This window comes from Stegodyphus dumicola, chromosome 2 (genome assembly GCF_044657685.1).
Source record: "Stegodyphus dumicola isolate Sdum_Otavi_A_Nest chromosome 2, ASM4465768v1".
Lineage (NCBI taxonomy): Eukaryota > Metazoa > Arthropoda > Arachnida > Araneae > Eresidae > Stegodyphus > Stegodyphus dumicola.
Window position 1 is genome coordinate 246,682,498 of NC_140769.1, and position 13,475 is coordinate 246,695,972.

Consider the following 13,475-nt stretch of genomic DNA (forward strand, 5'->3'; position numbering starts at 1 on the left):
CTTTGAATAATATCAGTCGGTAAGACTTGGGTGAAGTAATTTATGGTAGTGGGTGGGACTCGGAATTCTTGAGGGATGTATTTTGTGGAGTTCTTATCTGAGAGAGACCGTCTGTTAAGATTTTTTGAAAATACTAGTGAATGTAAATTAATTAATTTCTGGCTAATTGTCGTGTCGCAATGATTAAGAATTTAAGAAAGGAAAAAGGCATTTTCACTGTCCAAGAGCTAATAGACAGTCTAAAGGCATGAAATAGGCCCATTTTTTTAGTAACAGTGTAGTAACAGTATATGTCTGAAGACAATTAGCTTTTTACAATATATACAATTGAGTAATTACACTATATACAAATCTTCCAACTGACAGTCATCCAACTTATACCGCCTTCTCAAGTTTAGGAATAAATTATCATATCCCTATCAGTTAAATGATTTAGAGTGAGTATTTAACGCCTGCTCTTTTAAGGCAATGGTTGATAAATTGAAAGGGAATTAGATTATTTTTGAGAATTTTGATAAGGATCAAAATTTCGCGTTGTAAATCTATTGTATCTGTGAATTATTAGTTTTATTAAGTGTAAGACAATTCGGATAAATCTCGGAGTGTTCAATTTTGAATTCTTCCTTTAATTGAACTAGTTTTGATATTGTGTTAAACCTCTTATATATATATATATATATAAGAAATATTTTGTCAAAAGTTGCAACTTGCATTATAAGGTATTTCTCCCTCCTTCTCAGCATACCTTCGTAGTGTAGTGGTCAGCACGCTCGACGCGTATTCGAGAGGTAAGGTTCGAGTCCCGGCGAGGGCACTGCTCATTCTTCACGTCTCCTGCTTGAAAATAATCAAAGGATCTACAGTGGCGCCCGAACAAAAAAATGTGGTGGACAATCATTCGTCACCCCCAGGATTTGGCAAATAGGTCTCCTAATCCCTAAGCGCCCTTTAAAAGGGGGAGTATGTAAGGTATTTTCTCCCTCCTTCCAGCATGCCTTTCTGGCGTAACGGTTGCACACTCGGAGCGTATTCGAGAGTTCCAGGGTTCGACTCCTGGTGCGGTGATTGCTCAAAAGGTGACTCTATGACAGAAACTAAATTATAAAGAACCTACCGAATGACCTTGAGGTATTTCTCATTATACGAGCATCATAAGGACGTAATATTATTTATACTTCTAGAAACTGTATTTTCTTAAGTGCTAATAACATTTAAAATTTAAAATTGCTTCTGCATATATTAATTGTTTTAGCGAAAGTCAGCAGTTGAAGAAATTCTGACACCTCTTGCAACATCGATAGTGTAAATAAACGATTATTATTTACTTATCGATATTGTCTTGCTCATTCCAAGAATATAATTATGACATTACAATCACCTTGTAGGGTTTTCATGTTAGTTCAACGTTTATCTAATTACTTTGTCTGAACTTTCACTTTAACTTTTGTCGTCTCACACCGAGATGTATTAATTAACGTATTTATAATTCTTGAGTTCCAAAGATGTAACCCCCCCCCGCATCCCCAGCACGACAATACGATTTCGTATTGGTAGTGTGGCACTAAGCACATTATTTCTTCTTTTCGGTGAATTCTATCCAGAGAGTCAATCTCTCAGAGTTCATTATCCAGAGATTCAGTTAAAAACCTCCAGTGATTGTAGACCTGAAGAAATTTCAAATTCCAGAAACAGCTTTTGGCAGCTGTTCGCTGATCGTCTCGCTATTACTTCTTTTTGCAACAAGATACTCAAATCGACTTCAGCTCTGCTTCCTGTAATTGACCGTGAAAGTTTTTAGGCGCATGTTACTTTGTATTTAACATTTTAATTTTACTTGAGAGCTTTTATTTCTGAACTCTGGCGAGTTGCCGAGACTTTGATTTTCTATTATTACACAGGTTATGTAACCGTCGGTCTGATGTATAAATAAAAAGGTTTATTTTGAACTTCCCTCTGTCTCGGTGTTATTTTATTCAGAAGGTTAAGACGAGACAGTATGTCGTCTGTACGTCTCCGGGAATTAAAGTTCAAAGTATTTTGGATTCGTACAACCTTAGCAACGTCTAATCGATCATTGTCTTAAGATGATAGACAATGGTCATTATTTAACTAGATAAAACGAATATTCCATGATGATCTTGGCCATCGTAATTTTGTCTCATATCAGAGAGCATTTTAAATATTTCCCACCGAGAATTTCAAGCTTAGAGGTTGTAATATTCTAGCTAAATTGTAGTCCTCGAAAGCTAGAATGCTTAACTGTGTAGCGAATAATCGCTGAGCTTGTAGCGACATTAGGTATTTTTAAAAGCAGGAGAGATGAAAAATAAACAACGCCTTCGCCGGGAATCGAACTACGGACCTCTGGAATACGTGCCTAGCATGCATACCACCATACCACGAAAGCATGCCAAGATGGCGGGAGAAATACCTTATATACTCCCTCTTTTAAAGAGCGACTGGGGTTTTTAGAGGCCCAATCGCCAAATCCTGTGTGTGGAGAATCACCATCCACCCTCCTTTTAGTTCGGGCGCCACTGCAGAGATATTAGGTATTTTTTGAAAGCAGGAGAGATGGAAAATGAACAACGCCTTCGCCGGGAATCGAAACACGGGCCTCTTGAATACGCGCCCAGCGTGCAGACCACCGAACCACGAAGGCATGCTAAGAACGGGAGAGAAATACCTTATAACCTAACTCTCCCACACCGGGAGAAAAAATAATGCATTTAAGCTAAGAAAAAAACAATTATGACAAGTGTTTAAAAAATGCAGTTAGAGATCTAAGAGTTAAACAAAGAACTTTTTGATTAAAGATGATGTGATAGTTTATAAAATAAACATTTTATTTTGATTAAATATTTCAGTTGATAATGAGAACGAAATGAAAATTCTCAAGTGAAGTTCAAAACTAAAGAGTTCATAAATAGAAATCTGCCAAGCAATCACGATATACTTAGATGTAAACCAATATTCCGATATTTTTATTGTCTCTAAGAAATATCGAACGAATGTTTGCAGCAATAAAATTTTAGACACTTTTTTAGCTATACCTTTACGACAAAACAAATTTTTGCGTTAAATATAACAATGTGCAGAATTCAATCTTCTTTTCATTAAATTTCTCTGTTTAAAATCGCCTCCTTCACAAAAGATTAAAAAGTTCTAGAATTAGTGAATAAATATATCGTTTTCCATGTAAATTTAATATAGTTATTTTTCATCTTTTCTGCAAAGGAAAGGGCAAAAAATTTCTGTTTAAAAAAAAATCTTTTTTTGTAAACAAAATTCAAATATTAACGTTTAAGCAATTAATTTAAACATTAGATACTTTAGTCCATTTTGATATTCTTCTAAAGACCTTTTTTTTTCTCAGAAAATCGATTAGAGCTTCCGTAAATTAATTTTTTTAATTAGGTTAATTACGTAACTTTCTCGGAGTTAAAATATAAAAATTGTAAGTTCATATTAATTATACTTGTTTCAAACTACGACGACTTTTTTCAGAATTTTGATGACATTATAATTTTTTTTTCGAAACTTGATTATTTTCTATTTCAAAAAGCATTAATTTACTTTTGAGCTTAGAAACAAAACTTATAGGGTTACTTTAGGCTAGTAAACCTTGTAGGGTTACTTTTTGTACTGAAGTTTCAGACCCTACTAGACAGCAAGCAAGTTATCACTCTAGCCTGAATTAAGATAACAAAGTCTTATAAAGGTTGAAATAACCCTTTTATCGGACAAAATTAACAAAAGACTCCGTTTGTACTACAGAATATAATCCCGCTAATGGCTGGTATTTAAAATAACATAAAACTGAAAGTTAAAATTCCAGTAATGTAGTCTAAGACTACACACAGAATAGTGTACTTAAGCTGACTTAAGTAATTAAACGCGAGTATTTAAAACGTCGGCCAGCGAAACGGCTAAAACCGGAATAAACTTTGGCAGAGCTGACCGTAAGATGTGCATAGCAAGGGACGCTGCCAGAAGCTCTAAAACATTCAAACCCTTTTCTTAAATAAATACTGTATAACTAATTTGTATTTTGGTGAGGAGTACGCAAAGAAGATATTAAAGCTTTACATCATAATAATTTGTTAAGTAACGTAAAATCATGTTATTTTTATCACGTGATTCGGTGCGCAAAACTGAAAGTTTACTCTTGGTCCCACTCGGCAGAAAGACACTGAAGGTGCAGAAAGTGACTTAATTCACTTCCCTTGTAAACAAATATGGCTGCTATGATAAAAAAATTAGGCCTAGCCGTACTTAAACAACTTTTAAATTGCTAATAATTGTACAACTACTGCATGCAGATTAACTAAAGGCCTAAAAAGCTTAATTGGACCATAAGAACAACATAATTCTGTCCCTTTTAAAGATAAAAAAATCATAATTTACCAACGCATAAGAATAAAAAACCGAGCTCACCTATCTGTTTAACAGAGCGGATATATAATTTATTCACTAAAGTAATATTGACTATTTATTAAAGTAATATGTTCTAATATATAGCAGAATGTATCTGAATGAAGTAACTCAGAAGCATTGAAATTAAGTACCGAAACTAATATTTTTAAAGGAACTTGAATTTAAATCATGAAAAATTGAAATGGCATCTTTAAAAATGAAAATTAATAAACTAAATAATTATCGTCATTGATTGGAAATTGGTTGACTTTTCAAGGGGAACAGACCAACCCCCGTTCAATTAACAATAATTAATAAATGCGAAGGCTATTTGCAACTATTAGGAAATTTATTTCGATTTTAGTGAATTTCAATTAATTATTCAATATTTGATATGAATATATATACATGCATATATATATATTGCGACACACATTCGTACGTACGTACGTACAGGCTTACGTACGTAAACTCTTTATTTTACAATCTGTTTGTAAAAAAGAGTCCTTTATTCTGTCCAAATGCCCATTCTGTACATGTGTCAAAAACATCGTTCAGATGGATGCGAGAGCAACGAAAATGGATATTTTCGTTGAACCCGAAATTATTCGCGATTACAATGCTTCCCTTGCTTTGTAAAAAGAAGCAATTTACTAATAGTTTCATGGCAACGAAATTTTATTAAATTATTTTGAAGTTTTCCCAATATTTTAAGCTTCAGTTCGGCAGCACGAGATTCATAACATAATACGTACTTCTGGAAAGAAAGATACAAACATAATGAGTAATTCAGCGTAGTGCAATGGGTAACACAGATATAAATTCTATTAGTTAAAAATACCCGGTAAAATTATTACATTAAGTGCATCAAGTATGCTAACAACTAAAATAATAAAAACAATGCATAACACAATAAAAGTGTGTAAAAAAATTAAAATGTAATCAAATAAACGCAAATATTTGTACAAATTTACAGCAATGGACGCATATATCTATTAAAGTAAATAAATATCTGCATTTAGCCCTAAAATGTAGATAAACAATAATTTATTGATTTTTATCGAAATCTTTGAATTATGCATTTCTGTTTTCGTCTAAAAGAAAATTCTTCCTTTACCTGCTATGAGTTAGCTCATTGACCTTTATTTATAAAAATATTTTTTTGCTCATATTATTTTCCTGGTATGTGATTATATCTTATCTACAGCAATTCTGATACCCTAAAATACAATAATGAATTATTTTTTTTATACGTAAAATATGTGACGTACGTAGTATTGTTCTTCCTTCCCCAGATATGTATATTTTCAGAAGCCATTGCTTACGATTGCTTATAAATTGCTGTGCTTATCGCTTTTATAAAATAATGAAGAATCTGTATGTACGTATTATTTACGTATGTTCTTCACATTGTGGAAAAGTGGCGACAAGTAAAGGAAACAAAATTTTGGTCACGTACCCCTAGAAGTCTAGGTTTTGAATTTCACATTTGTGCACTTTTTTCAATTATTTCATATTTTGTGCGAATTGAATGAGTTTTTGATAAACAAACTCGGCGATTTAAAAGCAATCATTTTTTACATAGCAAGGTCTTAAGATATTTATTTTTCAAATTCAGTTTATAGATTTCGGCGATTTGAAAGAAGTGTGTTGCCACTCTGCAAAACGTAAAATATTTATCTTTCGAATTTAATTAACAAACTAAGCAATTTAAAAGTGCCACTGCCTAAAATAAAGTATTTTCCAAAAACAAAATTTAACTGTCAATTTTTGGCATTGAAAATTTTATCCTGTTCTGGCCGAATTGCTTGTTTTTGCGTAGAAATTCTAATTTTAATTGTAAAAATTGTTTTGTTTTAGTTAAAACAAAACAATTTTTACAACTAATACAAATATATACTAATAAAAATATAAAATATAAATACAGTTGTATTTGTATTTTATATTTTTCGGCATTTTACAATTTTTTTAAATTATTATTTATGGCGATTATTCTGTTATATTTGTAAAAAAAATTCAAAATTCTTCCATCTTCATTACGCATAATCGGTTTGGTGACTCCTAAATGTTATGTTCTATAGTTAAAAAATCGTTAGTTGGCTTTCTTCAGAATTCTTGAATTTATTACATCTCATTTGAAAAAAGCAGTATTTTGGCATGAACCAAAAAGTATCATTTATGTAGAAGCTATTTTAGACGACTTTGCTATTAAAAAAAATCGCCTGCTTGGAAAATTCTCTTTTAATTCCAACTACAGTTTTGAAAGTGTAAATTATCGTCTGCTTCTTGACAATTTTGTTTTCGTGCAAAATGGCGCTTTTAAAGTCTCAATGGACAAAAAGCTATGTTTGTGCTCTTTCGGAAGCAAATTATTTATATTTAGTTATTAAAAACGCTGTGAAAGGCCATGATTTTTCCATATCTAAAGCAACGATAGATAATATTATCAATAAGAAAGGGAAAAAAGTCAGAGTTTGGGTTCAAATTTTTCAAATTACATATCCAAAGCGAAAAGGGAATGTTTCGAATGTTGCAAAGGTAAGAACTTTAATGTTAAAAGACAATCTGTGAAGTTAAAGTAAAGTCATTAAAATGCTCAGTGTCAACTATAAACAACATTATTAATGCCGATTTGAATCTTAAAAGGTCAATAAACGTAATGTGCATCGTCTTTCTTCCTAACATAATAGCCGAAAGCAGAATGCGCTACAAAATTCTCCATTAGGAAAAAATATTCGGACCCAAATGCAAAAGTGTTGCCACAGTAGATGAATTTTGGATATATTTAAATGACCGCAGTAAAAAGAGATCCATTTATTATCATCAAAGATAAAAAAAATTAGAATAGTGTTCAAAGAAATTAAGGAACGTTTTTTAAAGAGATTTATGATTGTTGCTGGTTCTTGATATCACGACAAATAAAAATTAAACAGAGTGCAAAAGAACTGTTAAGGTCAAATTCACATATTACCAGGAGCATATTTTATATCCAATTTTCAAATATATTCTCTTTACTTACTCTTAGAAAAATGGTAAAGAGTAAAGGGTATCAAAAGGGATATCTGAAACACAAAAATTTTAGGTAAAATATTTCTTTACATACAATGAAAATCGTCTAAAAAAATGTGCGAACATTGTCTGTATTATACATAATATGGGAGTCTTCAACAACTGCATTTCATGTGAATTACATCAAAATAGTCAAATATTCATATTAGAACAAAGTAAGAGAAGTATATGTAAACCATCTGCTTTAGAGAATGACTTTCTGAAAGATTTCTGCACATTAACTCTCAGGCAAACAGAGGAAAATGCTACGTAGCTATTTTGTTTTCGCTCAGTGATTGTCCATTGTTCAGCAGTCCATCTACTAATATACAATGATTTTATCTGTTTGATTAATAACTGAAAGCTATCGCTAACAATGTTACCAGAACGTTCTTGGACACGATAACATGCTTTTTAACCATCACAAAGATCTCAGAATGAAATTATCTTTGCGATGCATCAATTAACACAGAAATTTCATTAAAAAAATTCATTTGTGTAATACCGTCCTCCACAACGCCTGCGCATCAATACATCCAGTCTGCTATCATAGAGAAATGAGAATATAAATTTCTGTTATGCCTATTGTTGTTTCTATCTGCTTTGATAATGTGTAACAGTTTCGTATAACTTATTGGTGACAGTGATAGATCATGCTTGATTGGTACTCAGTGACAGTCTTTTGTATGGAAACAATTCGGATAATCAAATTTACATTTCGGAAAGCCATATTTGTGCCAGCATATGTTTTCGTGCTGTGGGAAGCTGTCGGTTACAATAGCCATTCACTTCTTCGTTACCGATGACATGCTGATGACAAGACGGTCTGTTGACAACAAGGCTACTTCGGTGTCTGTGGTTACACTGTTCTTCAAGATGGAATTCATCCAGTTACGTTCAGTTATCTTCTTTACTTAAACAATATGGTTATACTTTTTTAGACTGAAAAATCTTATACAATTTTTAATGCGTTGAGCGTTAAAAATTGCGCATAATGCGTTTTTAATGCCTATTAGAGAATCGAAAGAAAGTTTACTAAGGAATGGCTGCCAATAGGAAAATTATTGGCCCAAAAGGGACGTTGGTCCCAAATGGGATATTAGGATCGAAATGGCATTTTGCGTTGAATCATTATAAACGGCATATCACTTTTCAGATTGTTGCCACCAAATATTATATCCCTGTATTATATTTAAGCAAATTAAATAATAAAGAAAGCTGCATGAATATTTGTATGTTTCTCGCTCTGAGGTAAAACAACGGTACCTAGAGCCATCCAATTTCGAATAAAGTAGTCCTCTCCCGAATATGTGCACCTCTAAGCCCGAATTTTGAATTTCGAATTTGTTTTATTATCTATTTCGTATTTTGTAAAACTTTTGATTAATAAACTCGACGATTTCAAAGCGAGCAATGGCAACGCTATATGGAATAAAACATTTTTATCTCCAGAGGGCGAGACTGCCTAACGGAAATTCGAAAGATATTCTGTATTTAATTTTTTTTTCTGATTCTGCTGTTGAATCAAAATTTATGTGGTGTAAGCGCCACACAAAATAAATACATTAATATTTAATAACTATATTAATTTTTATAAATATATCAATATTTAATATACAAAGTACACGCAGAAACCATTAATAATAAAAAAAGTTTTGTAAAGCCATCTAGTAAGAAAACTGAACATTAATATGATGAACTGATGAAAGAGTGAAAGAAGAAGAAATGTATGCGAACACTTAATGCTGCATCGGGAATTCTTAGCGTATGCTCTTATGCTGCTTTTAAACTTTCTGTAATATATCTGTTGAATTGCATATGGCGTAAGTGCGAAGACAATGATGCTTAATAATGAAAATAAATAGACTAAAAAAAGTATCAACAGGTTTAAATTAGCGACAAACCGGTATACTGTGAGGTCAACGAGAACTTAAAAAAACCTTAACAAACCCTTTAGGGCTACCGTTAAAAATATGAACAATAAAATCTGAACAATTCTAGTTATTTAAAGCGCGAATTAACATCATTGCTATTACCACTAAAAATCTGGTGACGCTCCAGACAGTCTATAAATTGAGTTAATTAATTGACAGTGTGATATAAGTTTTATTCAAAGATTTTAAGATACAGGTTTTGTTAACTTTTATTCATGGTTGTAAAAAATAAATACACTCATTTACAAATTTTTGTCTAAGAATAATAGCTTTGTTTGGGAATAAATTTATATGTCAGCATTTTTTTTAGTTGAAAATTAAGAAGAAAAGAGCTTGATTAATCTATGAGCATCTACTATAATCCTTGACGAAGGCCCCAGTGCTACAAACATTATTAGAATCGAAGTGTCATCATAGGTCAAGCTACAGTAAGAAATGAAGATTATGCATTTTATTTATGCATGGAAGGAAAGCTGAATAAATAAGAGTAAGAGACTAAATTGTCATAATTTTATTTCAGTTTTTGTTCTCCTTTTGGGAAATTTTCTCCGAAAACTTTGAAAATTATCATAATTCATTTCTAATGATTTATTAAATATGTTAGAATTATTTTAAACTAGCGGAAGTACCCGATGCCAGTTAATCTGTATTTAGAGTAATGCATCTAACAGAGACAACGATACCGCTATAATCCTTCTGTAATAATGTGATATGGAACACATAAAAAATTTCGATAGAAAAATAAACTAATTCTCTCTCAATATATCAGCAACAATGGCACGCAGTTTTTAATGATTTTCGTCTTTCTAATTAAATGGTCAATTTCCATCCATTTTTTCATTTATATTCAATTTTAGTAGATTAAAATGAAAAAAAAAAATATTATGTCAAAAAATTGGTCGTAATTGATCAGAAATCAATAACGCGAACAAACACACAGAACCTTATACATATAGATTTTGAAAAACTTAAAAATTTTTGATTAACAAACTCTACGATTTGAAAGCGAGCAGTAGCAACATGTTTCGAAATAAAGCATTTTTATCTCCATCGCGAGAGACTGTTGCCACTCGGAAAAATGAGTGCGAAAATGAGTGTTTTTAATTAATATCTCGGCTGATTAAAGTCGTACGCAGTCGAAGTAGTTTCCCAAGAATTTTTGGAATCGGGAATAATGTATTTAATGTTTGGCAATGCTATTTTTATTTCATCGTAAAACTTAGAAATTTTTTACTAACAGACTCTAGGATTTAGTGGCAACAGCTTTAGAAATAAAGCAGATTTTCATCTCCAGCTTGCGAGACTGTCGCCACTCAGAAAAATGAGAGCGAAAATGATTGCTTTTCCGAGTTTTAATTAATATCTCTGATTTTAGCTACATTTTTTTGGAAAAAAGTGGACGTCAACGTTTTTCAAAACCTAGAAAAGAATTGTAGAAAGTTTGGTGACGATAGCTATAGTAGTGAGTTATTATTAGGGCAACCAAACACACACACATTCTTTTTTAGATCTATAGATAAGTGCAAGTTTGAATTTTATATTTTGACTGTCATTTGAATTACAAAGTGTAATCAACGAAAACACCCTGCAAGTCAAACTTAAGATTTCAAAGAGAAAATAAATAAAAATTCGATTTTTTCCTTTTCGATATTATTATTATTGTTTACGTATTATTTGACAAATATACAGTAAGTAAAATTTAAAACTTATTTAAAATAAATGTTACTTTTTTCATAAAAAATATTCATTTTTCTAAATAAATAAATAAATTCTGGCCTGTCAGCTATTTTCAAAACGTGCATTCGGTCCGCACGTAATTTGAGTTTGAGATTACTGTCATAAGGAATCTCAGACAAAATTTTATGACAACAGTTAACTGCACCGTGAACGTTTTATACTTTCAAGCCCGGATTAAGAAACTCTGTGGGTTTTGACACAACATAATTCCTGTATCTCCCGATTCGTATTTTCTCTGTTTCTACAAGGGTGGAATAGGATTAGAAGGAACTACTGGATGGTCTTGAGTCTCCCTCCTAAAAGGGTTTGAGGACTTAAAAGACGTTAAGAATCTGAAGTTCTTAGCATGCCTTCAAAACCGTGAACATTTTAGTAATTAAAATTGTGGGATAAGAATGTAAAAGTAATTAATAAAGCAGTTTTAGTTTAGAGCTTATTTTGAGTGAAAAATCTCAAAAAACATCTGTAAAGTACTTTCTCCCTCTTTTCTGCACGCATTCGTAGTGTAATGGTCGCACACTCGGCGCGTATTCGAGAGGTCCAGGTTCGAGCCTCGGCGAGGGCATTGCTCATTTTTCACGCCTCCAGCATATTCTAGTGACGCTACACATCAACCTCAAAGCATATCCAAATATAAACTACAAAAATGTTCCCTAAAAACAATAACTCTGCCTATTTTTAAATCTTAGATTAGATTTCTTTTCCTTTCAGAATCACATGTTTACTTTCACAGTTTAATTATGCTTTTAAATCATAATTAAAAATTATTATCATACAAGTGGCAATTTTGGCTGAAACAAACAGTTCCTTACAGAGTGTTTTTCGATTAAAGGTGGTAAAAATCTAAGGATTTTCTTCTAGAGCTTAGCTGGTTTTTCTGTTTTTTTCCAGAACAAATCGGTTCAACAAATGAAAAAAAGGCTTCTATTGCAGACGAAACTTAACTGGGTAAAAAACATCTGCGATGAATCAAATTATCGTTCCACGGGCATAACTCGTCGTAACAAACACGTGATTACGGCAAACAATTCCAGCCACCTTACTCGTTGCATATTCGAAGAGAACAAACAAAGCACTTTCATTGTTTCGCACCGGTAAAGGGGTAAGGAACAATGGGGGGATCGGCGTCACACATAAAGCACGTAAGTACATACACACACACGGAAACTGGCCAAGGACACTCTGTCCGTAAAATTCCAAGAAAAAAATTCCGAACCTCTTTAAAACCCCACGACAGGTAGGATTGTCCTACTGTCCTACTGCTGTGGTTGGGAACGACGTGACAAGACTATGATTAGGGACTATAGTTTGTGATAGCCCTTAATCGCCTGCCCTTTTTTTTCTCTTGTCGAATGCAGGATTGTTTTGACACCATTAAGTAATCTGCTGATGCATTATTTTGGAAATAAAAGCGATGATGTTTTTGAGCAAAGAAAAACCACTTGCCGGGCATTTGATTGCTTGATTGATCTTCTGACATTTCTATTTCGGTTTAAAGAAATTCGTCTACTGAAGAGTAAAAATAAATGTATGTAAGGAAAATTATTTTTCAATTTTTGTTTTCCTTTTTATAAAAAACAGAAAGAACAAATATAAATTTAAAAATATTTTCATGGTAGTATCTTCAAATCCATCATGTAAGGAAACGCTTCATTTTGAAATGCGATATTTGATGTAAGAAAAAATGTTTATTAAATAATAAAAAAAAAAAAAAAAAAAGGAAAGAAAATCTGAAAGGTTTCAGATTTTAAATTGCGTCCAACGGGGCGTTTTTTTAATATTTTGCGTGTTACCTTTTTTTTTATTAAGTATCATGTTCTTCGTACTAAACCATAAAATTCAGTTCAAGAGCAATATCGCAAAATAATTTTAAATTGAGCATATCTTTAGAATTTATGATACACAGTCTCACGCGCTGGAGATAAAAATGATTTTTCTGTACAACGTTGCCATTGCTCGCTTTGAAATCCTCGAGTTTGTTAATCAAAAATTCGTCAAAGTTTTATGAACTATAAAATCGATAATAAAACAAACTCCAAAATTCAAATTTGGGGTTCCAGATGGCCATATTCGAAGTAGGATTACGTCATTCAAAATTGGATGACTCTAATTACCCTTGTTTTATCACAGTGCGATAAATACACATACATTTATGAAGATTCTTCATTATTTAATTTCTTCAAATATAATACAGGGCGATAACATTTGGTGGCAACAGTATGAAAAGTGAAGCGGACATTCAGAGTGATTCGACGCAATATCGCAAAACGAAAGCAATAGTACCTCAGGGAAAAAGCCTCTTTGTACTGAAAATAAGCTTCCATATGAATTACATCAAAA

At 32.1% G+C, this 13,475-nt stretch overlaps 1 long non-coding RNA gene across 1 annotated transcript in view; it reads left to right on the plus strand.

Annotated features, from left to right (window-relative positions):
• The window catches only part of LOC146998918 (uncharacterized), a 143,407-nt gene that overhangs the window by 30,630 nt on the left and 99,302 nt on the right, over positions 1–13,475 (plus strand). The window contains exon 2 of the long non-coding RNA XR_015039363.1: positions 9,709–9,885. This is a non-coding gene — a long non-coding RNA (uncharacterized LOC146998918). The remainder of the gene's footprint in view (positions 1–9,708; positions 9,886–13,475) is intronic.